This window comes from Rana temporaria, chromosome 10 (genome assembly GCF_905171775.1).
Source record: "Rana temporaria chromosome 10, aRanTem1.1, whole genome shotgun sequence".
In the NCBI taxonomy this organism is placed as follows: Eukaryota; Metazoa; Chordata; class Amphibia; order Anura; family Ranidae; genus Rana; species Rana temporaria.
In genome coordinates this window covers 40,846,777-40,873,465 of record NC_053498.1, presented here as the reverse complement: position 1 = coordinate 40,873,465, position 26,689 = coordinate 40,846,777, and the positions used below count along the sequence as shown (strand labels likewise).

The window sequence follows — 26,689 nt, the reverse complement described above, 5'->3', positions numbered from 1 at the left end:
AGTGGACCGGGCCGACAGCTACCTCCATTGCGGTTGTAGTTCTGTCAGGAATGCGTTAGCGAGTCCTCGCTTGGACGGGTAAGTACAGTCCCTCCTGCTTCGGTGGGTTGGTACGGCTGGGCATTCCTGGGGTTCGGGGGTCCCTTCCCCTCCCTTCCCTGCTCCTTTCCCTTGCTGCATTGCTAACATTGCCGCTGTCAGGGGGGAGGGGGCCTTCCTGAGGGGACTGTTATCTGGCCTGTGTTTTTTCTTTTTTTGTATTGGGCTTTCCTGTGAGGGATTTTTCACTGTTAAAAAGCCCTGTGATGAGCACAGATGTTTATGATTATACTTCAGCAGATGCTGACTGGTGACACCTGTAACGGTTTTGCTTTTTATGCTGTATCTGTGTCTTATCCTTTAATAAAACAGCCCTAGGAGGCTTTTCCTGTTTAAACACAGGTCCCTGCAGAAGTTACCTCACGGTTCTTTTCCTCACAGGCAGCGCTGGGCAGTCTCTTCCTGAGGGAGTCCCCTGGTTACCCCAGCAAGTGGATGAGAGGCCCTGAATAGGGCTCTAGGAGCTTTTGTCTATTTGTATGGACAGGTGTGCATATTATAATACACACTATGTAAATATTGGAGTCAGTGTCTGGGTCCTTCCCCACATGCTGGTGGTGGCAGCAGGTGTTAGCACCTGGGATTCCCACAGAGTTTTTATTGTTAGTCCTGGACACAGTTTGTGCCAGGGTGGGGGTGGACTGCGGGTGGGCGGTAAAAGAGTGCCCCCTTCCCCCGTTATCCCCTGGGGAATGCTCTGTTATGAAGTCATGGACCAGGTACCCAATTAAAAAAAAAATAAGGCATTTATGGATGCGCTTTTTCGTTTCCAATATTTTTTATTGCGTTTTTCAAAACAAAAAATAGGGTATACAGAAAAAAAAGAGGGGGGGGGGGGGGAAACGATCATAGCCACCATCTGGAGGACTAGCATGGATACAATTTTTTTTCAGGTCAAAAACATATCAACACAACTTTGAGTGCTCCTTCTGTAATTATCTATCAGAACGGATAGCTTAGACCCAGCTCAGGGTCTGTCATTCGAAGCACTATCTAGACCCGAGGGGCCAACAGATAACAATCAATTGAAGCTGATTCAGTGTAGTAACCATGGGGAACAGCCTTATAAATGCAGAAGAAGGGGAGGAGAGAAAAATAGGAAAGATAAAAAGGGAGAGGAAGGGAAAGAATAAGAGAGAAGGAAAAAGGGGGATGGTGCATCCCTACCCCGGCCAAAAGAGGGAGATATCAGAGTAGGAAAAGCCCTTCCGTTGACATAAATCAATGTACAGTCGTGAGATAGGTGATCCAAGGGTCCCACACCCTGTCGAAAACCGTTAACCCTATCGTTCAAAATGGCCGACATCCTCTCGTTCACCATAATCCATGACAATTTAGACTTCAGCAGACAAAAGGGAACAGTGGGGGACCTCCAAGACTTGGCAATGGAGATTCTGGCTGCCACAAATATAAAAGCCATCAGTTTTCTCAAGTGTTTTGATGTTCCCTCCACCGGGCGTCCCAGCAGTGCATGCAGAGGTGACTTAACAAGATTCACCTGAGTTAGAGTAGATAAAGTTATAAGTGCGTATCCAAAATTGTCTCACCCTTTGGCACGTCCACCAGATGTGGTACATAGTACCGTCCACATTACACCCTCTGAAGCACCGCGGAGACGCCCCCGGGACAAAACTAGCAATACGCGCAGGGACCATATACCAACGCATTAGTACTTTATAATTAGCCTCTATTAAAGAGGTGTTAATGTATGACTTAGAAGCTCCCTGTACCAGCTTACTCCAGTCCGCCATGTCCAGTTCCGTGCCAATATCTTGTTCCCACTTAGTCATATAGGCCATCTTTTGGGTATTGGAAGACAATAATCCATAAATCAATGATATGTGACCGGAGTGTTTGTCAAAGGTTCTGCAAAGTTGTTCCATAGCCGTAGCTGTAGGGAGATCAGAAGTGCGATTCAAAGTTTCTAAAAAATGCGCAATTTGAGCATATCTAAAATATTCAGAGTTCGGAAGGCCGTATTTCTCCTGCAGAACCGTTTTTGACAAAGCCCCCTTATGATCGCAAAGATCTGCTATCCTCAATAGACCCTTATTGGTCCACCAAGAGAAGTCCTGGGGGCGGAGACCCGGGGTGAACAGGGGATTGTGAAATAAGGGTGCCATCGGAGTGTGTGGCGATTTGAATCTGTGCGTTTTTGACAAGCGATCCCAGAGGCTCAGGGAGAATGACAAAGATGGGCATAGCACAGATGATCTATCCCGTCCCCTCAGCCACATTAGGTGACTGACCTCCCTGTCTGGGTTCAGAGAGGACTCTAACCCCATCCAGAGCGGCCTGGACCGGCCTGTATGAAATCGGATCAACTGGGCCAGTTGAGCTGAATGGAAATATTTAAGAAGGTCTGGCATGCCCAAACCGCCGCCCAATTTAGGAGAGTATAGTGTCTTCTTGTTCACCTTAGGCCTCTTATGGTCCCATATATAGTCAAGTAATTTAGCTTGGAACCTCTTGAGGTCCGCACCAGCTATGGCTATTGGGAGGGTCCTGAAAAGGTATAACACCTTTGGTAAAATGGTCATCTTGACCGAATACAGCCTGCCTAACCACGACGGGGGTTTGCTTAACCACCTTTGAAGGTCTTCCAGCAACTTTCGAAAACAATGGGGGATAGTTATTCTGATATAATGTAGTAAGGGTGGGAGTTAAGTAAATGCCCAAATAAGGAAGTGCCTCCTCCTGCCAACTAAAGGAATATTGTCCGCGCAGAGCTCGAACTATGTGGGGTTGTAGGGAAATGCCAAGAGCCTGGGATTTGGAGTGATTGACCCGCAAACCAGTAAATGCCGCAAAATGTCCCAGTACTACGGAGATAAAGTTTTTTCCAATGGGAAAGGGAAGGGGATAATTTGCGGTGCGTACTTTAGCAAATTGATAGTGATGAGAAAGCACAATTCTTGTTGGAAAATTACAAAAATGCTTTATTTATGAATACAAAACATACAATACAATAGTTTAAAAGAAAAGTGGATAACACAGCATCAGTCAGTTGTAAATATGGATGCAACTGGAAAAGGAAATCGCATAGACCCTACATGTTTCGCGGACTTCCGCTTCTTCAGGGGAGGGAGCGATATCCAGTCAAAATATGCAACTGAAAGGTATATATACACAAGCATTAACCAGTAAAATATGATACACATTCCAATTGCTTAAATCAGGTACAACATATAATGGTAAAAAATGGTTCCAAAGTTTAAAGACCACACTATCTTACCCACGAGTTGCCCACAACTAGCGACAAACACAGAAAACCGCCGAGGTGAAAATGGTCATGTGCATGATCCTGCAAATGAGCAGGAAAAGTTTGAAAATGGTCACAAAAGGACAGTCATATAAGGGTTAACATGTAAGTGAGACAGAGGGAAAAAAACAAAAAAACACACACCAAAGCAATAGGGATGGCTAGGGGTTAACATATTATCTGTGAGATATATATGTATTTAAAACATAATGACCAAAATATTGGTTAACTTAGTTTAGCAGTAATGACTGTGAGACCATAAAGCATAAAGGACTTACATATATAACGGTTTATGGGGTTAAAGACCAGGGACATCAATGAGCAATCCAGCTGCAGTGTTAATTCAAGGAAGGAATCATGTAGATTTCCCAAAATATCTGTTTAAACGATAACAATTGGCTACAAATTACAAAGGTGTCCCTGCCTCCAAACGGGGCAACCATAGAAAAAGATAAAAATAAAATAAATAAATTGTATAAACATTATCAAAACGGAGCCGAGATTATTTAGAAATTGCAAAAAAATACACATACCTGTATAAGATCTATATAAGGATCGCAGGCAGTGTTGCAAAGTCACAATAAGCTTAGTGTGTATAAAGCCAGAAGAAATCAGCTGCTTGATCCAGGAGGGGAACTAAAGAGCATACACAGCAAGCATAGTTGCAATTAGATGGAGTGAAATCTAGCAGTGTAGTTGTAGAGAGAGAACACAAAAGGAGTTTAACATACCTGCAAAGCATTAAGGACAAGAGTGCTCACTCTGCACTGAGTGTGCAGCAAAATGCCGTTTAAATAGGCTGTCCTAACCCGATGTGTGACGTGTAAGCATCACATGATATCGGGTGGGCCAATCACAGCTGAAACAAGTCCCAAAGCAATGCGTGCAATACACCTGCAGCGTGAGGAGGCTTGATGGGATGACAGGTGGAATGGATCAAGCAGAGAGCTCACTATGTCAAAACGGTGGGGAGAAAATTTAACCCCATCAGTGGACAAGTGGGCTCAAGAAAGTATGTGTGACAATGCACACAGCAAACAAGGCAAGCTGATCACAGATGGACAGGGGCTGTGTTGTCAGTATTACCGACAAAAAAGGAAGACTGCCAACGACATTGCATAGGGGAAAAATCAGCTGTGGTAAGGGGAGTGAGTGTGGAGGCTAACACTAAACTCCCCGAGCGCCCTTGTGGCCAATAAACAAACTGCACAATTGGCCATACCAAGGAGGAAACTGCGACACATCGCCAAATGTGCCCAAAACAGTGGAAAGAAAGTTGAAGCCCAGCCCGATATCCACTATCAGGTTAAGGGCCTCAAAATATTGGATGTGGCCAGAAAACTGTGGAACCATTAAATTAGTACATATGATTGAAGTAGTTTGTGTAGATGTTATAGATATTATATATGTAAAAAACATATGACTATAGAGCTGATTTTTGGTTGAAAAAAAAAACAAATAGTTCATATAGTATGGTTACAGTGTACCTACTATAAATTCATAATTCAACAATATAATTCAACAATGTTAAAGGAACAGGATGTTATCCTGTATCCTAAGAAATGCCCCAGTTAATTATGCATTGAAAAGAGGGAAAGAGTAGATTGGAAAAAAAAAAAAAAAACAACAATAATTATATAAAATAAGGAGAAAAAAAAAGAAAATGGGGAAATTCATAAAGAAGGAGAGAGGGGGGTGAAGAAAAGGGGTATGCATACATATTGATCCGATGAATGGAAACAAAAAGCACCGACCAAAGTTGGTAAGGGGGGGCGACAAAAAACAAGAGCATATAAGGACCAATATCTTTACAGGAAGGATTTAAAGCTCAAATTCTCATTCAAGCCAGGGTATCGTGTAGCTTGGAGACTATAAATCCATCAAGCTTCTGATTGTAATAGCGCTGAATCCACACTGCCACCCCTAAGATCGGGGGGGATGTGATCCAGAGCCATAAAGGTAAACACCTTTGAATCAAAGTTGTGAGAGGTGGCGATATGTGAACCAATAGCAGTAACTATTTTCTTTCTAAAGATGGGTTTAATGTGGTCACCAATTCTTATGCAGAAACATCTTTTGGTCTTTCCCACATAGAAACAACCACATATACATTGGGCAAGATAAATCACTCCCAATGTTTGACATGTCACGAATGTTTTGGTTGTATGCCATTGACCATTAGGCAGTTTAAATTTTGTGTAGTTAGCTACATAGGGACACATATCACAACCACCACAGGGTGCAGTGCAGTGGCGGCCCGTCCATAGGGGGCGCCCGGGCGCCGCCCCCCCCTCCTGTAGTGACCAAAAAAAAAAAATGAAAAAAAAAAAAAAAAAATTTTTTTTTAAAACGGCCCCTTTAAGAAAAAATGTCATTCAATTTTTTTTTTCTTTTTTAAGTTCACTTGGGCGCTGGTCACCAGTGCCCTATGGGAAGCACCACGTCAATGCAATCACGAGATTGCAGACGTGGCGCTTCATTTGCGGGCTTTTAACCCGCCTTCGGGCGCAATGCAAACTGCCGATTAGCTTCCGCCCGTATAATCACTATGGGCTCTGGGCTGGAGGATTGTTGTTTGCATCGTAGCTGTTACTTCCGGGTTTTGTGGAATAGACAAACCGGAAGTGATGTCACTTCGGCAGATCAGTTCTTTGCATGGCCCGAGCGGAGCTGAAAGCAAGGTAAGAAGACAGAGAGAGCCACACTTACCATGCTAAGATAGTTTGTCCTTGCTAGATCGACCCCACACATCCCACTCTGATCACCAATGACTGTCTGTGCAGTTTTCTGTACAATAGTCCTCCGGCTCCAGGCTGTCCACTCCTGATTCAGATGTATTTAGTATTTGTGCAAGGCAAGGGGTGCGTGCATGTTCCTGACCTGTATAACCAACACATGCTTCCTGGGCCAACTCTCAGCAGGCTGGTGCTGTGCAATGCATTCACCTGATGTCCCCTGGAAAGGATGTAGAACTACAAATACCAGCATGTTATTGTGTATGGCTCCAAGGTGGATGGGTGTCCAGGTGTTTTCCTAGCACTGCAGGGACTTGTAGTCCCATACATGGGAGATTGCATAAACCAGAGTCCTAGCAGAAGATGAAGAACTACAAGTCCCAGCATAGGGCTCCAAGTAAATAAGTGGTCATGTGATGCTGGGACTTGTAGTCCCTTACCTAAGAAAATTGCATGAACCGGAGTCTTAGGAGGGAGAGGCTGGAGAACTACAAATCTCAGCAGGCTGGTGTGCAATGTATGATCCTGATCTCCCCAGGAGAGGGTGGAGAACTACAAGTCCCAGCAAGAAATAGTATAGGGCTCCAACATAGATGGGTACACATGTGATGCTGGGACTTGTAGTCCCAAACATGGGATATAGCATGAACCTGCAGAACCTAGCAGAGGATGAAGAACTACAAGTCCCAGCAGGTTATAGCAAATTGCTCCAAAGTGGCAGAGTTTCCATGCGATGCTGGGACTTGTAGTCCCTTGCCTAAGAGAATTGCATGAACCAGAGTCTTAGGAGGGAGAGAATGGAGAACTACAAATCTCAGCAGGCTGGTGTGCAATGCATGATCCTGATCTCTCCAGGAGAGGGTGGAGAACTACAAGTCCAGGCAGGTTATAGTATAGGGCTCCAAGGAGGATGGGTGCCCGTGCGATGCTGGGACTTGTAGTCCCATAATTGGGAATTGCATGCACCAGATTTCTATGATGCTAGTATTGTAGTCCCACACATACATAGGGAACTAAATCAGCTGGGGACCTAGCAGATTGTAACTTAAAACTCGAAGGATGATGAGTGGTCATGGCTTTTTTTTTCCAATGCTGGGACTTGTAGTAGTGTTGTAAGAAGAAGAGGCTGTTGTCTGGAGGAGCGTGTCTGTCTGCCCTGCCACCCTGTGCTGGTCTGAGGGGGGGTGATTGCTGTGTCCTCCACCCCCTGCCATGTGTATAGGGTAAAGCACTGTAGCTAACCTGATTGGGGGGGTTGCAGAATGCGGATTTGTGCGATTTACAGGGTGTAGAATGCAGATATATGTGATTTACTAACATTTTTTTCATTTGTTTGCGTGATCTGTAAGGCTGCGCTATATACCATGATCTGTGATGCTGGGGCTGTATACTCTGTCCTTTGATGCTGGGGCTGTATACTCTGTGCTGTGATTCTGGGGCTGCATACTCCTGACACTGAGTGGAATAAGGGGAAGGAGTGGGTGGATTCTAAAGGGGTGTGGCTTATGAGAAGTGGGAGGGGCCAAACGTGGAGGGACGGGGTCTTGCGCCCCCTCATCCTAAATCTTCACCAGCCGCCACTGGTGCAGTGCCTCCTCTGCGGGAGATCTCTTTTGAAATGTCAGGAGTCGGGAAAAAATGACTTCGAACAAGCCGGTCCCTGAGTGAGGGAGCCCTGCGATAAGTGACTTCTGGGTAGTTCTGCACAAATTTGCTTATATTAGGGTCAGCGCAGAGTAAGGGCCAAAATAGTTTGAGAATATTTTTTATATCTCTGTGCTGGCTGGAATAGCGGGTGATAATGCGCACAGTGTCCGGTTTTTGGTTGTTATACTTAGTTTTTTTTGGGTCCTTTCGAGAAAATGAGAGAACTCCTTTGTTGTGGTTTAACTCTATTGTAAGCTCTCTGTGATAAGGATTGGTTGAATGGATCCGAAAATCCTCATCCCTACTGCAGTTACGTCTTATACGTAAATACTGGCTGTAGGGGATGCTATTCACCAGTGATTCAGGGTGAGCGCTTCCTGCGTGCAGGATCGTGTTTCCTGCAGTGGGTTTCCTATAGAGGGAAGAAAAGATCATGTGCTTGTGCTTTCTCATCACTATCAATTTGCTAAAGTACGCACCGCAAATTATCCCCTTCCCTTTCCCATTAGAAAAAACTTTATCTATCTAATTGGGATTAGGTGCCTTATTTTTGGGTGAATCTACACATCTTGGACCATATTTCCAAAGTCCCAGTACTACGTTTAGAGTAGGCAATGAGGTGACCGGAGAGGAGCATCAATATGTCATCCGCGAACAGCGCACATTTGTGCTCCCGCCCTCCACAATGGACCCCCAATATATCAGGATGTATTCTAATCTTGGTCGCCAAGGGCTCCAAAGCCAGGATGAACAACAAAGGAGATAAAGGGCAGCCTTGTCGGGTACCCCTATTTATGCAAATATCCCGAGACTTATAGCCCTTGACCAGCAAGTTTGCAATAGGGGCGCTATATATCGTTTGGAGTGTTGTCAGGAAACTAGTACCAAACCCATATCTTTCTAGTATAAAAAAAAGGTAGTCCCAGGAAAGAGAATCAAACGCTTTTTGCAGGTCTAACGAGAGCAGCAAAGCTCCCCTCTGTCCTTCGCCATCCCAGCCCAAATTTAACGCAGATATGATGTCAATAATTCTTCTAGTCTGATCTGGGGCCTGTCTGTGGCGTACGAACCCCACCTGGTCTGGATGAATATATCGAGCTAGAAACGAGTTCACACGGGTGGCCAGTATTTTTGTCAGTAATTTAAGATCAACGTTGATCAGCGAAATTGGGCGGTAGTTTGTACAATCACTATGGTCTTTATTAGGCTTAGGGATGACGTGTATAAACGCCCTATTCTCCTGTGATGGGAGAGGGAGCCCTTTTCGCAACCCATTAAAAAAGGCACATAGACGTGGAGCTAGGATTTCAGTGTATTTACGTTAGTAGTGTCTAGAAAACCCATCCGGACCTGGCGATTTGGAAGGGTTCAAGGACTTAATGGCCGCCACAGTTTCCTCCGTAGTGAATTCTGCCTCCATTAAATCTACATGGTCATTAGTTAACTTGGGGATGGGTACATCACGCAAAAATGCCTCTGCCTGGTTCTTATTAAAGTCACCCGAAGATTTATATAGTTGGGAGAAAAATTAAGAAAATTCCTGAAGTATCTTATGGGGATTCTGGGTGAGTTGGCCAGTCCCTAAACGCAATTTAGGGAGAGCGGGATTAAACGGCCTAGGAGTTAGTTTTCTCGCCAGCAATTTGTTCGGTTTGTCCCCCAAAGAGTAAAATCTATGGCGCGACCACCTTAGATATTTCTCCGCCCTTGTAGTAAGACTCAAATTCGGAGCTGTAGGCGCTTCATCAATTTGAGATCTAAAATCAAGGTGTGGATTAGATTTCTGCTCACGCAAGATACGTCGCAACTCTTCATCCTGCTGACGAATCATGTGTTCACGCTCCCTCTTAACTTTAGAGGCAAGTTGTATAAACGTGCCACGAATCGTAGCCTTATGGGGCCGCCCATAGCGTCACCGGGGAGGAGACCGAAGAGGAATTATCTCTAAAATAGTTTTGTATTGCCCGCTCAATTTCTCCTTCAAAGATAGGATCATTAAGCAATGACTCGTTCATACGCCACGACGGTGGGCTTGATTTAGCCCAAAGATCAGTTAACACTACTTGACCCGAGGAATGATCAGACCATGCCATTGGGAGTATCGTTGCAGATGAGACGAATGAGAGCAGGGGAGAGAACGTGAACACATGGTCTATGCGCGAATACGTCCTGTGCACGTGAGAGTAGCGTGTAAAGTCTAATCGTAACTATGTAGAAGACGCGCCAGTGCCCCACTCTGTCTAGAGGCGTGTTTTAAAATCACTTTCCCAGGGTTCGATTTATCAAGAACCCGGTCCAGTGAGGTATTGCTATCTCCCCCCAGGATCACATGGCCCGCCACATGAGGCATTATGATCTCTAGCATGGTGCGAAAGAAAGTCAGTTGACCCACATTAGGAGCATAGTATGATAGGAAGGTGACCTCACTCTCATTAATTTTGCCCACCACCATGACATATCTACCCTCCTTATCTCTAAGTACAGTGGTAGGCGTGAATGGGACCTTCTTGGCAAAACATATAGCAACCCCCCGTTTCTTATCAGGTCCATTAGATAAATACACCGTTGTGTATCTCGCATTTAAATACCTGGGGGCGGAGGTCTTAGAAAAATGTGTCTCCTGTAGGAGCAGAATATCTACCCCCATCATGTGATATTGCTGGAAGGCCTTCGCTCTCTTAATGGGGGAATTAATACCCTGCACATTATGTGTAAGAATGGTGTACTTGACAGGCGGTCTGTTAGCCATGGTGATTCGGCAGTCTGTACTCACGGTTCTGAAGCATCGAGGATCCAGGCCCGAAGTGCTCCGGACATTGCAGTTGTATCCTATCTCGGGAGGGGGATGCACCAACAGAAAGGCAAGCTCGAGAAAAGGGAAAAAGAGTCAGGTTATAGAGGAAAAGACACAGAAAACACCGGCATGTATTCATCATAGCACAGGCTAACATATACCGGCTAAATAACAATTGTATCCGGAGAAAAAAAGGGAGAAAAATGAACAAAAACATGAAAATAATAAATAAAAATAATAAAAAGGAGGGGGGAAAAAAAATTTCCCCCCTCCTTTCCATTGGCATGCCGCTAAACAGCGTGTATTCGGGGGTGTAGAAACACCCGTCAACCTGAGTGAAGTTACCCCTACTCGGAGAGGCAAGTTCACAATACGTGGCATGCGACGACCACCTCAGCCCTTCATACACTTTAACTTGGACGGACAGGCGGCACCAGTCAGTCAAACTAAATATCAACTATAAGAGGAAAAAATAAAAATAAAAAAGATAAAAAAAATTGTAATTCCCATTCGGGAATAGATCCTCTCTAAATATAAACAGTGTGCATAATTATATCAGCATAGAAAAAAAATACTTAAAGGATAAACATGAAAACCATACGTCCCTGACTTTTTAACCCTCACTGTAGGAGGGATTCATCCCGCAAACCTGCAAAGGGTAAAGCGGGAAGGAGAAAATTAGACATCAACTATGCTCAAGATTCAAGTGTTCAAGGGGGGCCACCTGGCTCTGGAACGGCCCTGATGAGACCATAGGGGGGAAATCGGCCTGTCCCCCCCTCCGGACGCACTAGTGGGAGTCTGCGGATCCATGGATATCCATCCCAATTCTTGGAGCAACGCCTCTCCCGATTGGAACGAGTTGAAGGAGTAGGGTCTACCCTTATATGAAAACGACAATTTGAACGGGAACGACCATCGGTACTTCATATGATGATTGATAAGATGGCTCAAAAGGGGTTTGAGTGTTCTCCTTCTGAATTGTTGATTGAGAAATGTCCGCAAAGATCTGACCCGGATGTTCCATGATCGTAACATTACCCATCTGCCTGGCCTCCAGCATCACTCTCTCCTTGATCCTGTAGTAGTGTGGCTTAACTATGACATCGCGCGGTAGGCCATCGGGCCTGGGGGCCGTCAAGGCGCGGTGCACTCTGTCCAGTTCTAACTGATGAGGCGAGATATCTGGGATCAATTGTGACATCAAGGCATGTACTGTCTCTTCTAAATTCACCACAGTTTCTGGGAGACCCCGCACCCGGAAATTGTATCTCCGAGATCTGTTCTCTAAATCTTCGATCTTTGCGTTAGCGTCATCTAATTGATCTTGTAACAAAGTGATCATCTTGGAGTTTTGATTAACCCGCTTGACCGTACCGTCCATTTTGGTTTCAATGTTATCCAACCGTGCTCCAATATCTTGAAAGTCAGATTTTATCCCTGAGGTTATCATAGTGCAGGCTTTCGTCAGTTCCTGTTGCAAAAGGGCTGAAAATCTGGCCAGGAGCACCGTGTCCCCAGAATATGATGAAGCCGGGGCAGGGGCTGAGGGCAGTGAATGCCCAGGACTGTTCTGGCTGAATGCCACCTCAGCGAGCTCAGCCATCTGTCTGTCCGTGGATGAAGCAGGGGAGTCCGCAAACACCAACAGTGCTCCATTAGGGGAGTCTAACAAGGGAGAATGATTAGGCCCTTTGTCCATATCTGAGTATGGGGAGGGGGTTCCATCCTGGGACTGTGAGGAGAAAGGATCTCTGTGAACCACAGCCTGTACTGAAATCATATTCCCAGGGCCCTGCAGAGCAGTCTCCAAATCCTGGCCTCTCCCTGCTTGCATGTCTCTGCTTCCCAGCGCCATTTTAGGCAGGGGGGCCTGTTGTAGGGGGGAACCACCTCCTCCTCCAGCTGCCAATACAGGCTGTGTCAGTGTCTGTCCCCAGGGAGAATGTACTTGGGACTGAGGGCTATTTTGGTTCAAGTCTCCCCCTCCCTGCCTCACCTCCGCGGCCTGAAGATCCGGCTGCGCCCGGGAGCCGCCACGTGAGATGTTCCCCTTGCCCGGCGCCATCTTGGACTGCGGGAATTGCTGCAGGGCCTGTGAGGATCGTGTCTTGCGGGTCTGCTGGGAGGGATGGCGCTGGTTGTGTCTATTGCTGTCCTCCGCTGCATGATCCGACCTCCTCGTGGTAGGTGCTGTCTGGGAAGCTATCCGCCTGTCCGAACGCTGTTTGTAGCAGATAAGGGCAGAGGCTGTGCGGAGCTCGATCAGCTCATGGCCGTCCTCGGCACCGCGCGCATGCGCACTATGGGTGCGCTTTTTAATGCTGCAAGGGACTCTCCTAAGCTGCATAGTGCAGCTGGGTTTCCGCCGAGGGCTCGGTCTTTTTTGGATCACACAAATCAGACCGCTGTGTAGGTTTTTTCCTTCTGTGCCCTTCTTTGATGATTTCTGAGATGCGGAATGAGAAAAGCCGCTGAGGGCTTTTGTTGTCCCTCACCGCCGGGCTGGAACCCCCGCTTGTATAGATCTGACTGATAGAAGATCCGAAGTACTGACCCGTTCCATGGTTACCATGCTCGGGTCTGGCTTGCGGCCTATTGTGGCCACTACACTGGGGTCTGTCGGCGCTGGCGCCATTTTTGGGAGGTTTTTCAATTACATTGAAAATTCCCATTGGCGCCCATTTTGTCGTAGCCGCGCTATGGCGCAGCTTACATTGTGCCGGCCATTTTCCTGTGGCTGCGTTCTGAACGCTCGGCGGCCATCTTGGAGTAGTCCTGACCCCTAGTGCTGTATACAACTCAGTGAGCATTTTTGTTAATTTGTTCACAAGCTCCCCAAAAAGTTTTGAACCATTGCTTTAAGGGGGGTCCCTTGTGGACTTCTCTGAACAGCAAGAGTCATCTTGAGGGGGGGTTTGCAGCAGTTATAGGAGGACCGGCTACAGCTATGGGTGACCCGGGTGACCACGGGAGAACCGCAAACAGCAGAGAACCAGATTCAATGGCGAAAGGGTTATTCGCTGACAGTCGTGTGTCAATGGGGGTGTCTCATTACATGCCTTTGTCCCGTAAAAGACTGCAGGTCTGCAAGAGGATATAGGGAATTTGGATCCGGAGGAGGAGCAGAGACCGGCTGTGGGGTTAGAGAGTTCTCCAAAGGTTGAGTGGGGGCTGTAGGGTACATTTGGTTTGTTGCGTTTTGTTCAGTCAATACTTGTTAAACTAAACTTTGGAGAATGGTCATATTATCCTCCTTTATCCAGAAACCTAGTCTTTTTATGGTTCTCTGAATTTAACCTACGGTTGGCCTAGGAGTGGATATGAAATTAGCCCTTAGTACCATTAGGGACAAATATCAGCTCTATCAGTCTTCTTTCGAAGACCGCTGTCATCTTATTCCCTTGTTCGGGCTTTCATTCAGGGGGTACTGCGGATCAATCCGGCAGTCAAGTCTCCCTTGTGCCCATGGGATCTGAATTTAGTATTGTCAGTGTTGCAGAAGCAACCGTTTGAACTTTTTTGCCATATTCCGCTGATCCTTTTAAGCAGGAAATTCTCTTTGGCTAGAAGAGTATCTGAATTGGCAGCTCTTTCTTGTAAAAAGCCTTATTTAATTTGTCACAAGGACAAGATTGTTCTATGACCCCATCCAACCTTTTTACGAAAGGTGGTGTCGACATTTCATTTGAATCAAGATATTATTTTGCCTTCCTTTTTTACCGAATCCGCAGATAGCGGAGGAAAAGTTATTGCACTCTCTAGATGTAGTGAGAGCAGTAAAGGTGTATCTGCAGGCAGCCACTCAGATACGTAAAACTGATGTTTTGTTTATTTTGGCAGATGGTCCCAAGAAGGGACAAGCGGCATCAAAATCCACCATTGCGTGGTGGATTCGACAAGTAATTATTCCCCCCCCCCTTTATATTGAGCATTGCTCTGGGAGATCCCATTATGTAATTTAAGGCTATGTGTCCCGTGGTGACCATACAACCCATTATGTAATGATTTAAGGCTCTGTGTCCTGTGGTGTACTCCAATAAAAGGATTTTACAGGTAAGCAATCCTATTATCCTTAGTTTGTGATACAAGGGTATTTATATGCCTGCTCAAGGTTTATACAGCATATGAGGCTGGTTTGGACACTGCGGGTCCACCAAATGTCCTCTGTCTGCTCCCTGGAAATCTATCAGGCCACACCCTTGTATCAACAGATGGTTCATTAAAGTTTGCTCCAGGAGTATTTGTGTCCCCACGGATTTCCTGCATCTTACAAGGCTGTCAGGATCTAGGATTAAATCGTCAAATTTCCTTTTATCTGCACACGGATATTAGTATAGGACCATACCCCTATATCAAATGACAATTAAACCAGAGAAACAAACAAGAACGCACACACAAGAGGAAACACCCGCAGTGCTCGACTGCTGCCAGGATGCCCTGAGCATGTCTTCCCAAAACGCGGGCTAGTCACTTGCTCTGCCCATCCAGGATGGCCACAGACGGATCTATACGGGGAATACATGACCACTTATTTCCCCTCAACAAAGGTAAAGCAGATGGAACAGAGAACAGATATAAACATTCAATCAATCTCTATATTCTATGGATGTATTCAATCCCTTAGATCGTTAAATTCCTAAGTCTAACCCAAAAAGTAAAAATATCTTCCCTTGTCCCAAGAGCATTCTCTTGTGCTGATCCGGTAAGTTGCTACCCGGGAGGCACCAGTTCAGTGGACCGGCTTCTCTTTAACGTCTAATTTGAGACGGAGGACTTGCCGTTTTTTGCCGTATGGTCGTCGGTCACTGGGTTGGTCTGGTACGTCTCGGGAACTTGGACTTCTAATCTTAAAGGACCAAATTGTCACAGAAAAAATTACCGTCTTAGACCGTCCTCAGGAATCAAGAGAAATTATTACATTTACATTGCAGACTATATGGTCATAATTTCTGGTCAGAACATTATGGCATATGTCTTGTATAGGCCCTTGGACACCCCCTTCTCTTGTCAGAATGTCCAATCAGGTACATTTACTTTATTTCTGAACATTTTGGAGAAGTGGAAAAATCCATTACAGACTTCTCTTATCTCTCTATTTAAATATGGTTATGCAGGATATTGACTTGGATAGTCCCCAAGCCATCTGCAAATATACAGAAAAACAAGACTTAAAAATGAAAGTCTAAGCATATATATAATCAAGGTTGTATTTGAGCATTAGGCCCCTTTCACATTGAGGAGTTTTTCAGGCGGTATAGCACCTAAATACCGCCTGAAAAACTCCTGACCAGCGTTCTCAATGCTAAAGCCCGAGGGCTTTCACACTGAGGCGATGCACTGGCAAGAGAGAAAAAAATCTCCTGCAAGCAGCATCTTTGGAGCGGTGTGAGGAGCGGTGTGTATATCGCTCCTTCCCATTTAAAACAATGTGAAACCGCGGTAATACCGCCCGCAATGCACCTCTGTGGTTAGTATTAACCATTTTTCGGCCGCTAGCGGTGGTTAATACCACACCGCTAGCGGCCGAATCCCGCATTTCCGACGGTATAGCGCCACTATTTTTTAAAGGTACGTTTTTATCTATTTTCAGTACACAACATGCAACAGACAACAAACACATATATTGAGTGAACATCGCATTACAAAGATCTGGTAGCTGGTAAACTTTTTATGCATATATAGCAACCCAAAAATCCTATGTCCTTTTATCCAATTATGACCATTCAGTGTGCTGGGGCTTCAGTCAGATTTCAAGGAGCAGGTGGTATGGTGCTCTCGGAGTTAACGCAAGAGCCCCAAACCTTTTAAGATTTTTTTTTGGGCACCCTCTAGATTCGTATGTAAGCTTGTATAGCATGGTTAATGGTAGTGAGCCAAAAGGCTACGGTGGGCGAGGATTGAGACTTCCAATGGAAGGTTATCGATTTCTTAGCATAAAACAATACTATCTGCAAAAAGCTTTGCACATTCTTAGAGATACCATCATCATCAATATAACCCAGTAAGCACCTCAGGGGATTGCAGATATTGGGTATCTGCGTTAGGGGGCTAATGAAGGCTGTGACCTCCGACCAGAACTTTCTAATCGGAGCACAGTCCCACATTAGGTAAAAGAATGTGCCATCAGCCATGCCGCGTCGGGAGCATAGTGCAGTAACTTGAACAGTAAGCATGGTGTAAAGTAAGATCTGTATGGCAATTTAGTCTGTATCACCTTGTCACGGGAATAAATTACAGAGGGAACCTGAAAGGGAAGAACCTCCTGCCAGATGTCCTTCGTCAGTTCAGGGATGGCAGCTCTACAGCTATTGGCCACACTGCTGAGGCTATGAGTTGTGGAATGTAAAAGGGACCCATAGTATGTGGAGACTAGTTTGGCGTGAGAGGAGTCAGTCAGTAATCGTTCCAGCGGAGAGAGTTGAACATTTATATTACGGAGGCCGAACTGCGTTGCCGCAGTATGGTGGATCTGTAAAAAAAGGAAGTAGGCCGTGCCGGGTAGATTATATGCCCTACAGAATTCCTCAAAGGGACGAAACATGTTGTCCGAGAACAAATGCATAATGGTTTTCACCCCCCGTTTCGACGAGTATCCCCCATCAGATCTGCGAAAGAATTTTGGTAAATTCGGATTCCCCCAGAGTGGAGTGTTTGGCGAGTACGTATTACTGTCTTTGGAGGATTGTAGTTTAGTGAGTCTAAAAATCCGTAAAGTCATTGCCAGGATAGTTGTACCCTCCCACCCGCTGAGGGACATGCGGTGAATCAGATTTTGCAGGGACTCGTAGGAGGCAAGTATAAGTGCCTCCGAGGCAGTGGTTGCATTGTTGGCTTCAGGGTAAAATCACCAATGTGCATGGGCCAGCTGCGAGGCAATATACTGGGTCTGGAGGCAAGGTAAGGCTAGCCCGCCCTCCAGTATCGGCAATTGTAGGGTATTCTTGGCAATCCTGACTGCTCCCCCCCCTCCATAGAAAGGAGATAAGGATGGAGTCTATTTCCTTAAATTTGACTTCCGTGACATATACTGGTGAGTTACTCAGGATATACAAAAATTGTGGCAAGAAAATAATTTTAAAAATGTTTATCCTACCCAGTAATGTTAGCGGGAGAGTAGTCCATGTTTTGCGTGTGGTTTTCATCCGTCCGATAAGGGGGTCTAGGTTAATTTTGATATAGGAGGATAGTGTGTGTTGTATCATGACTCCCAAATATCTGAAGGAGCTGACCACTTGTAGTGGGCAAGAAGGAGGTAGCACTATCGATGTTGCTTGGTCAATCATAAACAAGAGACTTGTCCCAGTTAACCTGGAATCCAGAGAAATTACCAAACCTCCTAATAATCTCCAGCAGGGCTGGGAGAGATGACTGGGGATTTGACAAGTATATTAACGTCATGGGCGTAAAGAGATACCTTCTCCTCCAGACCCCCAATCGTCAGTCCCGCAATCTTCCCACTGGACCTTATCAGTGCCGCCAAGGGTTCTATCGCCAATGCAAAGAGCAGCAGCGACAGAGGACATGCCTGTCTAGTGCCTCTCTTTATCGGAAAGGGATCAGACACTGATGCATTCACTATCAATCTGGCAGTGGGCTTCAAATAAAGCAGTTGCACCCATCTAATAAAAGTGTTGCAGAGTCCAAGCTTTGCCAAAACCTCTAGCCTGGGTTTGCTGTGAACTCACCCTTACCTGGAGGTCGCCGTACTGAGGAGGGCTGTCCATGCTTCCGACTGTGAAGCAGGCCGGCGCCATCTTGCTGTTGGGGAGGCTGCGGCAACGGCGGCATGAATCCCGGTGCTTCCTCCATCACAGGGCCATATTTTACCATCCCTTGACGGGTTGCAGGTTCTGGAGGATTTAATGAAGCAGATGAGACCCCCGGAGCATGATCGGGTGTGTAGTATCTTTCAAGGATGTGTGCGGCTTGGACGGAGCTTAGGCACTCCTTTAAGAGACTTAACATGGGGAGTCGCCGAATGGTGCATATATGCGCGGTGGAACGGCGCTTCGGCGCATGCACGTACGCGAACGGCATGCGTAGTCCGGCGGCATGGTGATCGCACACACGCGCACCAATCAGAATCCTGACCAGCCTATTTAAACCAGCCCCAGTCGCATGTCAGGTTGCTGGTTTGTTGTCAGCTCCTGCCTACTGAACTTCCTATACCTGTGCCTGAACCCGTTTGACCCGGATTGACTTGACGACTCTGCTCTCTCTCCTGAACCTGACCCCCTGGCTTGCTTCTTTGGATTTGCTACTGTCTCCAACCCCTGACCTCTGGCTTGTACCTTGGACCTGCTACCTTTTCCAGCCCTTGACCTTCTGCTTGTATCCCAGATCCGCCTACAGTCTTAGCCGTTGAACTTGCTCTCGGTACCTGACCCACGGCCTGTCTTTAGTGACCTATCACCAACTTGGCTTCCTGTCCAGCATCACCTGATCAGCTATCAAGCTTCAGCTTCTCCGCTGGCAACCGGTGCCTCTTTGCGCCATCCCCCCTCTGTCTCACCTCCAGGGGGCGGAGTGCGGCAAGTCGCAAAGGTGAGCCGCTCTCAGCATCTCTGCGTCGTGAGTACATACCTGACAGTACAAACCAGCCAGATGTCTGAGGTCGACAGGGCGCGCTCGCCTTTCTAAACCCTCTGTCAGCAGGTCTCCGCACTCACTGAAGCCGTGCAAAAATTGCAGAAAGGATGCACCCAGATTGATGGCCGCCTTCAGCAATTAACTGGATCACCTTGACCCTCAGATCCAACCATGGTGCCTCCTACTGGGGCTTCAGCATCTCAGGTCCCCGCAAGCCCGGCCGTAATGGTGACTCACCCCGGACCTAGGGTCCAAACACCCGAGCGATTTGCAGGCGATCGCAGGAAGTACCGGGCTTTCAAGAATGCCTGCTCCTTATACCTTGCTCCTTGCTCTCCAGCCCAGGACCTTCTCTTCAGAGTTCGTGAAGGTGGGTTTTGTCATATCTCTCCTCGCTGATGACCTGCAAGCCTGGGCCAATGGTTTAATGGAGCAAAGAAGCCCGGTGTTGAATTCCATAGGCACCTTTTTTTAACACATGGCAAAGCTATATGATGACCCTCAGCGGACAGCTATGGCTGAGGCAACTCTCCATAGCCTATACCAAGGAAGGAGGCCAGTCGAAGATTACACAGCAGAATTTCGAAAATGGTCGGCTGATATTGGCTGGAATGAGGCGGCTTTAAAATATCAATACCGCCAAGGACTTTCCGAGGCTCTCAAGGATGAGCTAGCAAGAACTGAGACTCCCGCCTCTTTGGAAGACCTAATTCAGTCAGCCACTCAACTTGACAGGCGCCTACGAGAGCGGCGCTCCGAACGCTTAAAAAGCTACTCATCCTAGCTGGACCCTTCCGAGGTCAGCTCCAGTACATCTGCCTCTCCCAGTTCCTCCAGCCGCTTCTACCTCTGATCCTGAACCTATGCAACTTGACTTAGTCCGAGCTCCTCGTACCCCAGAGGAAAACCAGCACAGGCGTCAAGCCAACCTATGCCTCTACTGTGGGGGTGATGGCCATTTTCTCAGTGAGACCCAGTAAGTCTAAACCCCAACCTGCTTTGAACTAGCACGTTTCTACTGCTCCTACAGACTTGCGTTGTCCTTTTTATCTCCTTACAGCTACCGGAGGAGTAACCCGCCTACTGGCTATTATTGACTCTGGAGCTTTCAGTTGCTTCCTGGATTCCACCTTTGCTCAGAAGCTGCATTTCCCTCTCCGTACCAAGGACCATCATTTACAGGTACACTTGGATGGTTCTCTCCCTCGCTCTGAATTACGCAAGAGACTAAACCCATTCTTGACACTACTGACTCTGGTCACCAAGAGTTTCTACGACTGGACCTCATTCCCTCTCCCATGTTTCACATTATTTTGGGCCTCCCCTGGCTACAGGTACATCAACCTTATATAAATTGGGTCAAGAAGGAGGTTAGCTTCACATCTCCATGCTGTTCTCAGCATTGCCTCACGCCTGTTGCCGCCACATGCTCTACCATAACAACCTCATTAGAGAATCTTCAATATGTTCCCCCTGTATATCTGGAGTTCAGGGATGTTTTCGATAAACAGCAGGCCGATCGCCTACCACCTCACCGGCCCTATGATTGTACCATTGACCTCCTGCCTGGCTCCGAAATTCCCTTTGGCCGCATCTTCCCACTGTCTGAAACCAAGTTAAAAGCCCTCAAGGCTTACATTGACGAAAACTTGGAGAAGCAGTTTATTCGTCCATCTTCCTCTCCAGCCAGAGCAGGAATCTTTTTCGTGGAAAAGAAAGATGGATCTCCGAGGCCCTGTATAGACTACCGGGAACTGAATAAATAAAAAAAGATACCCGTTGCCCCTTATTCCAGAACTATTCCAACGTTTTCGATCAGCTCAAATTTTCTCAACTTGTGCCTACAATCTTATCCGGATCAGGGCTGGAGACCGCCTCCAGGTTTGGGCATTATGAATACCTTGTAATGCCTTTTGGACTCTGCAACGCGCCAGCTACCTTTCAGCACCTGATCAGTGATATCTTCCGTGAACACCTGGATGACTTCCTAGTTGTGTACCTGGATGACATTCTCATCTTTTTTCTGCGTCAATTGAACTGCACCGGGTCCATGTTAAAAAGGTCCTCACCATACTCAGGGATCACAAGCTGTATCTCCAGGCTGAAAAGTGTGACTTCGAGAAAACCACCGTGCAATTTCTTGGTTTCATTATTTCCACCAGTGGGGTTACTATGGATCCACAGAAGGTCAAGGCTATGCAAGAATGGCCAGCTCCAGTGGATAAGAATGGGGTGCAACGAATTATTGGTTTTGCCAATTTCTACAGGAGATTCATCATTGGATTCTCCTCTATTGTAGCACCTATCACCAAACTTGCGCATCAAGGTAACCGCTTACAATGGTCACAAGAGGCCCAGGAAGCATTTTTAAAGCTCAAGACCGCGTTCACTTCTGCACCCGTTTTGCAACATCCGGATCCAGCATTGCCCTTTATACTAGAGGTAGACGCCTCCGAGACAGCCACTGGGGCTATCCTATCACAAAGACAAGGGCTGAAGTCCCTGGTACATCCGGTAGCTTTCGCCTCCCGGAAGTTGAGCCCTCCGGAGAGAAATTACGATGTTGAGGACAGAGAGCTATTGGCTATTAAATTTGCCCTGGAGGAATGGAGATACCTGCTGAAAGGGGCAGCTCATCCCGTCATGATTTTCACCGACCATAAAAATCTGGAATACCTACGATCAGCAAAACGTTTGAAACCCAGGCACGCCCGTTGGGCTCTTTTCTTCACCAGATTTAATTTCCACATTTCCTACAGGCCCGGCTCTAAGAACGGGAAGGCGGATGCTCTCTCCAGGATGTTCCCCGAAACCCCTCTTGCAACTGAGCCTAGTACCATCCTGCCCTCTCAAAATGTTCCTCTGGTTTCCCAGACTGACTTGTTAACCTCCCTTAAGGCGGCATCCAGGCATTGTTCCGACCTTTGAAAAGGCGTGATGATCTACTCAGGTCCCAAGGCAAAATCTTTGTTCCATTGGAAACCAGGCGTCTGGTCCTAAGCACTTTCCATGATCACAAGCTGGCAGGTCACTTTGGGACACAAAAAAATTACAGAGCTGGTCTCCCGTTCCTTCTGGTGTCCTCTTACATCTACCTGATAGAATTTGGTAAATGTATGGACCGAAGGCCAAGTAGCAGCCTTACAGATCTGAGCAATGGAGGCCTGGTGATGCACTGCCCATGAAGCACCAACTGCTCTAGTCGAGTGCGCTTTCACCTGAAAAGGAAGGATCTTCATTTCTAAATCATAGGCCCGAATAATAACTTGTCGAATCCTCCTTGCAATAGTGGATCTTGACGCTGCCTGGCCCTTCTTTGGGCCTTGTGGCATAATGAACAGACCATCAGTCTTCCTTATCTGAGCCGTAGCTTGCAGATAAACCCTTACCACTCTTACAACATCTAGAGAGTGTAGACCCTCTTTCTCTGCAGATTTGGAAAAAGACGGTAGGACTATATCTTGGTTCAATTGAAAACCTGAAATTCAGGTAGGCTGTAGCACCACCCTGTCTTCATGAATAATCATATACAGTGCTTTACACAAAATATGTTACTTTTTTAGCCAAGGATATGGCTACAAGAAAAAAAGTTTGTGTCAACAGACTTGGAGAAATCTTGTGTATAGGTTAAAAAGGTAGCTTCTGTAAAACCGACAATACCAAATTCAAATTTCATGGGCACACGGTGAGACTTAATCAGCGGATTTAACTGTAGTGCACCCTGAACAAAGGCCCTTACTAGGGAATGAGAAGCAAGCGGTTTCTGAAAGAATACCAACAAAGCTGAGATTTGGCCCTTGATGGTGCTCAAGGCCAACCTCCATATCTAAGCCCAACTGAAGAAAGGCAAGAATCCTATTGATGGCAAACTTCCTAGGATGCCACTTTCTGGGTTCACACCAGCAAACATACAGTAGGTGACCGATATTGTGTCAATCTTGCTCCCTTTCTCGTCGAGATTGACCACCTACGAGCCCCGTCGCTGGAGCCAGCGCCGAGCCGGCTCGTCGCGATGGGGAAAAAGCCATCATAGAAGCAACGGGGATCTGACTTGGATTCCCACCTAAATAAATCGGTGCGAGCCGCGCACACGGCATTACAGCAGGAGGAAGCGACGTGTCAACATCGAAGAAGGAGGCAGAAGGCGACACAGGCCGACAGAAGCCCGGGAGGGGGGCCGCTGTAAAAGAGCTAAAGAAGAAAGCCCCCCCCCCCGGCGGAAGAGAACCAGATAGCGGTGAAAACCCGACACCCCCCTCGACGAAGACATCGAAGAAGAAGGCCCCCCCTCGTAAAAGAGCTAAAGAAGAGAGGGGGGGGCCCGGAGCTGACTAACTTTAAAAACCCTGTGTAGTGTTTTTTACGTTTTTTTTCCACCAGGTGAATGGCTAGGGGGTATGATGTACCCCATATTCATTCACCTAGGGTGGGGGGGCGGTATCTGGGGCCCCCTTATTAAAGGCGGCTCCCAGATAAGGATAAGCCCCCGCCCGCAGACCCCAACAACCAACGACCAGGGTTGTCGGGAAGAGGCCCTGTCCTTATCAACATGGGGACAGGGTGTTTTAGGGTGGGGGGCCGCAGGGCGCACCCCTGCCCCAGAGCACCCAACCCCCCCATGTGGCCCAGAGCACCCAACCCCCCCATGCGGCCTGGTACGGCTCAGGAGGGGGGCGTTTGCTCGTCCCCACTTCTTTCCTGACCGGCCGGGCGGCGTGCTTTGGATACGGTTCTGGTATGGATTGTAGGGGGACCCCCACGCCGGTTTTTCCGGCGTAGGAGGGGTTCTCCTTACAACCCATACCAGACCTAAGGGCCTGGTATGCCCCTGGGGGGAAACCCATGCCGGTTTTCTATTTAAAATTTGGCGTGGAGTTCCCCCTCATGATTCATACCAAACGCCATCTAGAATTGGCGGGAATCCAAGTCGGATCCCCGTCGCTTCTATGACGCGCTCGCTGGAATGTGCTTTTTCTATTCCAGCGAGTGCGAGATGTCGGCACCCTGTCGCCGAGAATCGGCGCGATGCCGTCGTGCTGGAAACACATACTCGGCAACAGGTACTGTATGCCTTCCAGATTCTGTAGTAGTTGAGCCTGGATGCCGGCTTCCCAGCATTAACCAGGGTGGATAGGACTGGTCCCGAGAACCCACGTTTCTTCAGAATGTGGGTATCAACGGTCAAATTTAGACTTTGTAAGGCAGGATGGGATATTGGACCCTGTGATAATAGGTCTTGGCGTAATGGAAGAATCCAAGGTTTTCATACTGCCATCCTTGCGATTTCTGCGTACCAGGGTCTCCTGGGCCAAGCCGGGGCGACTAAAATTACAGATATTCCTTCCTTCTTGACCCTCTGAAGGAATCGTGGGAAGAACCGTACTGGAGGGAACGCATAAATCAGGGAATACCGATCCCATGGGATTGTCAGGGCATCTGAGCCTTGAGCATAGGGATCTCTTGTTCTTGACACAAAACTGTCCAGTTTTGCGTTGAACCTGGAAGCCAACAGGTCCACATCTGGGGTTCCCCATTTCTGACATATGATTTGAAATATGTTGGGGTGTAGAGACCATTCTCCTGGACTCAATTGCTGGCGGCTTAAAAAATCTGCCTGCCAATTCTCTACCCCTGGAATGAAGACTGCAGATAAGCGAGGAATATGCCTTTCTGCCCAGGACAAGAAGTGATTCACCTCTTTTTGGGCATCCAGACTTCTGGTGCCTCCTTGGTGATTGATATAGGCTACGGCCGTAGCATTGTCAGATTGAACCTGAACAGGCCAGTCTTGCAGTCTGCAAGATCAAACTTTGAGAGCCAAATGAATTTCCTGAATCTCCAAAATGTTGATAGGTAGGAGCTTTTCGGCCACGGACCACTTTCCCTGGGCAGATGCTTCGTCTAGCACTGCACCCCAGCCTAGAAGGCTGGCATCTGTGGTTACCACTTTTCAGGTAACTGGAGTAAAGGATTTCCCTTCCGACAGATTTTGATGGAGCAACCACCAATTGAGGCTCTGGCGAACCCCTGGAGATAAGACCATAGGAAGATCCAGGGCCTGAACATCCTTGTTCCAAGCTGACAGAATCCTGCCCTGAGTGACACTGGGCGTAAGGTACAGCCTCGAATGAGGCTACCATCTTTCCCAACAATCTCATGCAAAGAAGAATGGAAGGCCTTCTGTTTGCCTTTACCACTTGGACCAAGTCTCCTATGGCTTTTGCTTTTGGCTTGTGAAGGAATACCTTGCTTAGGGATGTGTCTATGATCATGCCCAAGTACTCTAGCCTTTGAGGCTGCAAGGAAGATTTCTCCAAATTGAGGACCCAGCCTAGGTACTCTAAATATTCTACTGTGCTGTGCACATAGTGGTCCAAGCAAGCGGCGGATTGATCTATGGTCAACAGATCGTCCAGTTAGGCTGTTACCTCTATGCCTCGTGCCCTTAGTCTTGCCAGGGCCAGTGTCTTTGGTGAATACTCAAGGTGCTGTAACCAGCCCGAAAGGAAGGGCCACAAACTGAAAGTGGCGCTGATCCACCGCAAACCTTACAAATCTTTGGTGAGCAGGAAATATTGGCACATGCAGATATGCATCTTTGATGTCTATTGATGCCAGGAATTCTGCTTCCTGAAGGGTGGAAACTATTGAACTAACAGACTCCACGTGGAAGGAGTGAATGTTCAGAAACTGATTCAGACTCCTTAGATCTAGGATAGATCTGACATCCCCGTTTTGGTTTTGGAACCGTAAACAGGTTTGAATAGAATCCTGACCCCTGATCCTCTGGGGCTAATTCCAAGATTACCCCTTAGGACAGCAGGTGTTCCAAGGCCAGTAGTAGAGGCCTTCCTTTTTCTGGATCTTTGGTAATTCTTAATCTCAGAAAAACGGGTGGCGGAAGTTCTCTGAATTCCAGCTTGTAGCCTGAGGACACTGTGGTGGTGACCCACTTGTCTTGAATCTCGTCCCACCAGGCATTTGCGAAAAGCAGCAGCCTTACCCCCACTCTGCCCAGCAGGGGCATCCCTTCATGGGGAAGTTTTGGGGGTCTGTTTAGACTTTGAACCCCAAGTTCTTTTTTGCCCTTGGGCTTGGCTCTGGGCTTTTCCCCTAGTTTTAGACTGGGTGACCGTCGCCACTGCCTGGAGACTGAGGCTCCATGGGCTGGAGAAAAAGAGTACATTTAAATGAGGGATGCTTACTTTTCTTTTAACCCGGCAATAGGTTAGACTTGCCACCGATGTATTTATCCAGGTCATCTCCAAACAGGCACTCTCCCCCAAAGGGGAACGCTGACAAGTATTTCTTGCAGGAAGCCTCGGCCTCCCAATGTTTTAACCAAAGGGACCTGCGCATGTGTACCTGCAGGAGATTCAAGCGAGATGCTTGTTGAACAGAGTCCATAATCACATCAATTGCAAAGCACAAGGCCTTAGGAAGGTCCTCATAAAACGCAATCTCTTCTGTAGGGAGGAGGTTAATCATCTGCTTCATTTGTTCCTTGAGGAACTGACATACACCAATGGCTGCAACAGCAGGTTGTACTACAGCCCTAGC

At 47.2% G+C, this 26,689-nt stretch overlaps 1 protein-coding gene and 1 long non-coding RNA gene across 2 annotated transcripts in view; one reads left to right on the top strand and one right to left on the bottom strand.

The window, feature by feature from the left end:
* Positions 1–26,689, top strand: part of TRPM4 (transient receptor potential cation channel subfamily M member 4) — a 682,714-nt gene that overhangs the window by 349,889 nt on the left and 306,136 nt on the right. The gene's annotated exons all lie outside the window — the stretch shown is intronic.
* On the bottom strand, positions 3,115–4,123 carry LOC120916540. The gene is made up of 5 exons (XR_005743999.1): positions 4,093–4,123; positions 3,895–3,997; positions 3,640–3,738; positions 3,335–3,403; positions 3,115–3,211 (listed from the first exon to the last, which is right to left on the bottom strand). It is a non-coding gene; the product is annotated as an uncharacterized LOC120916540 (long non-coding RNA).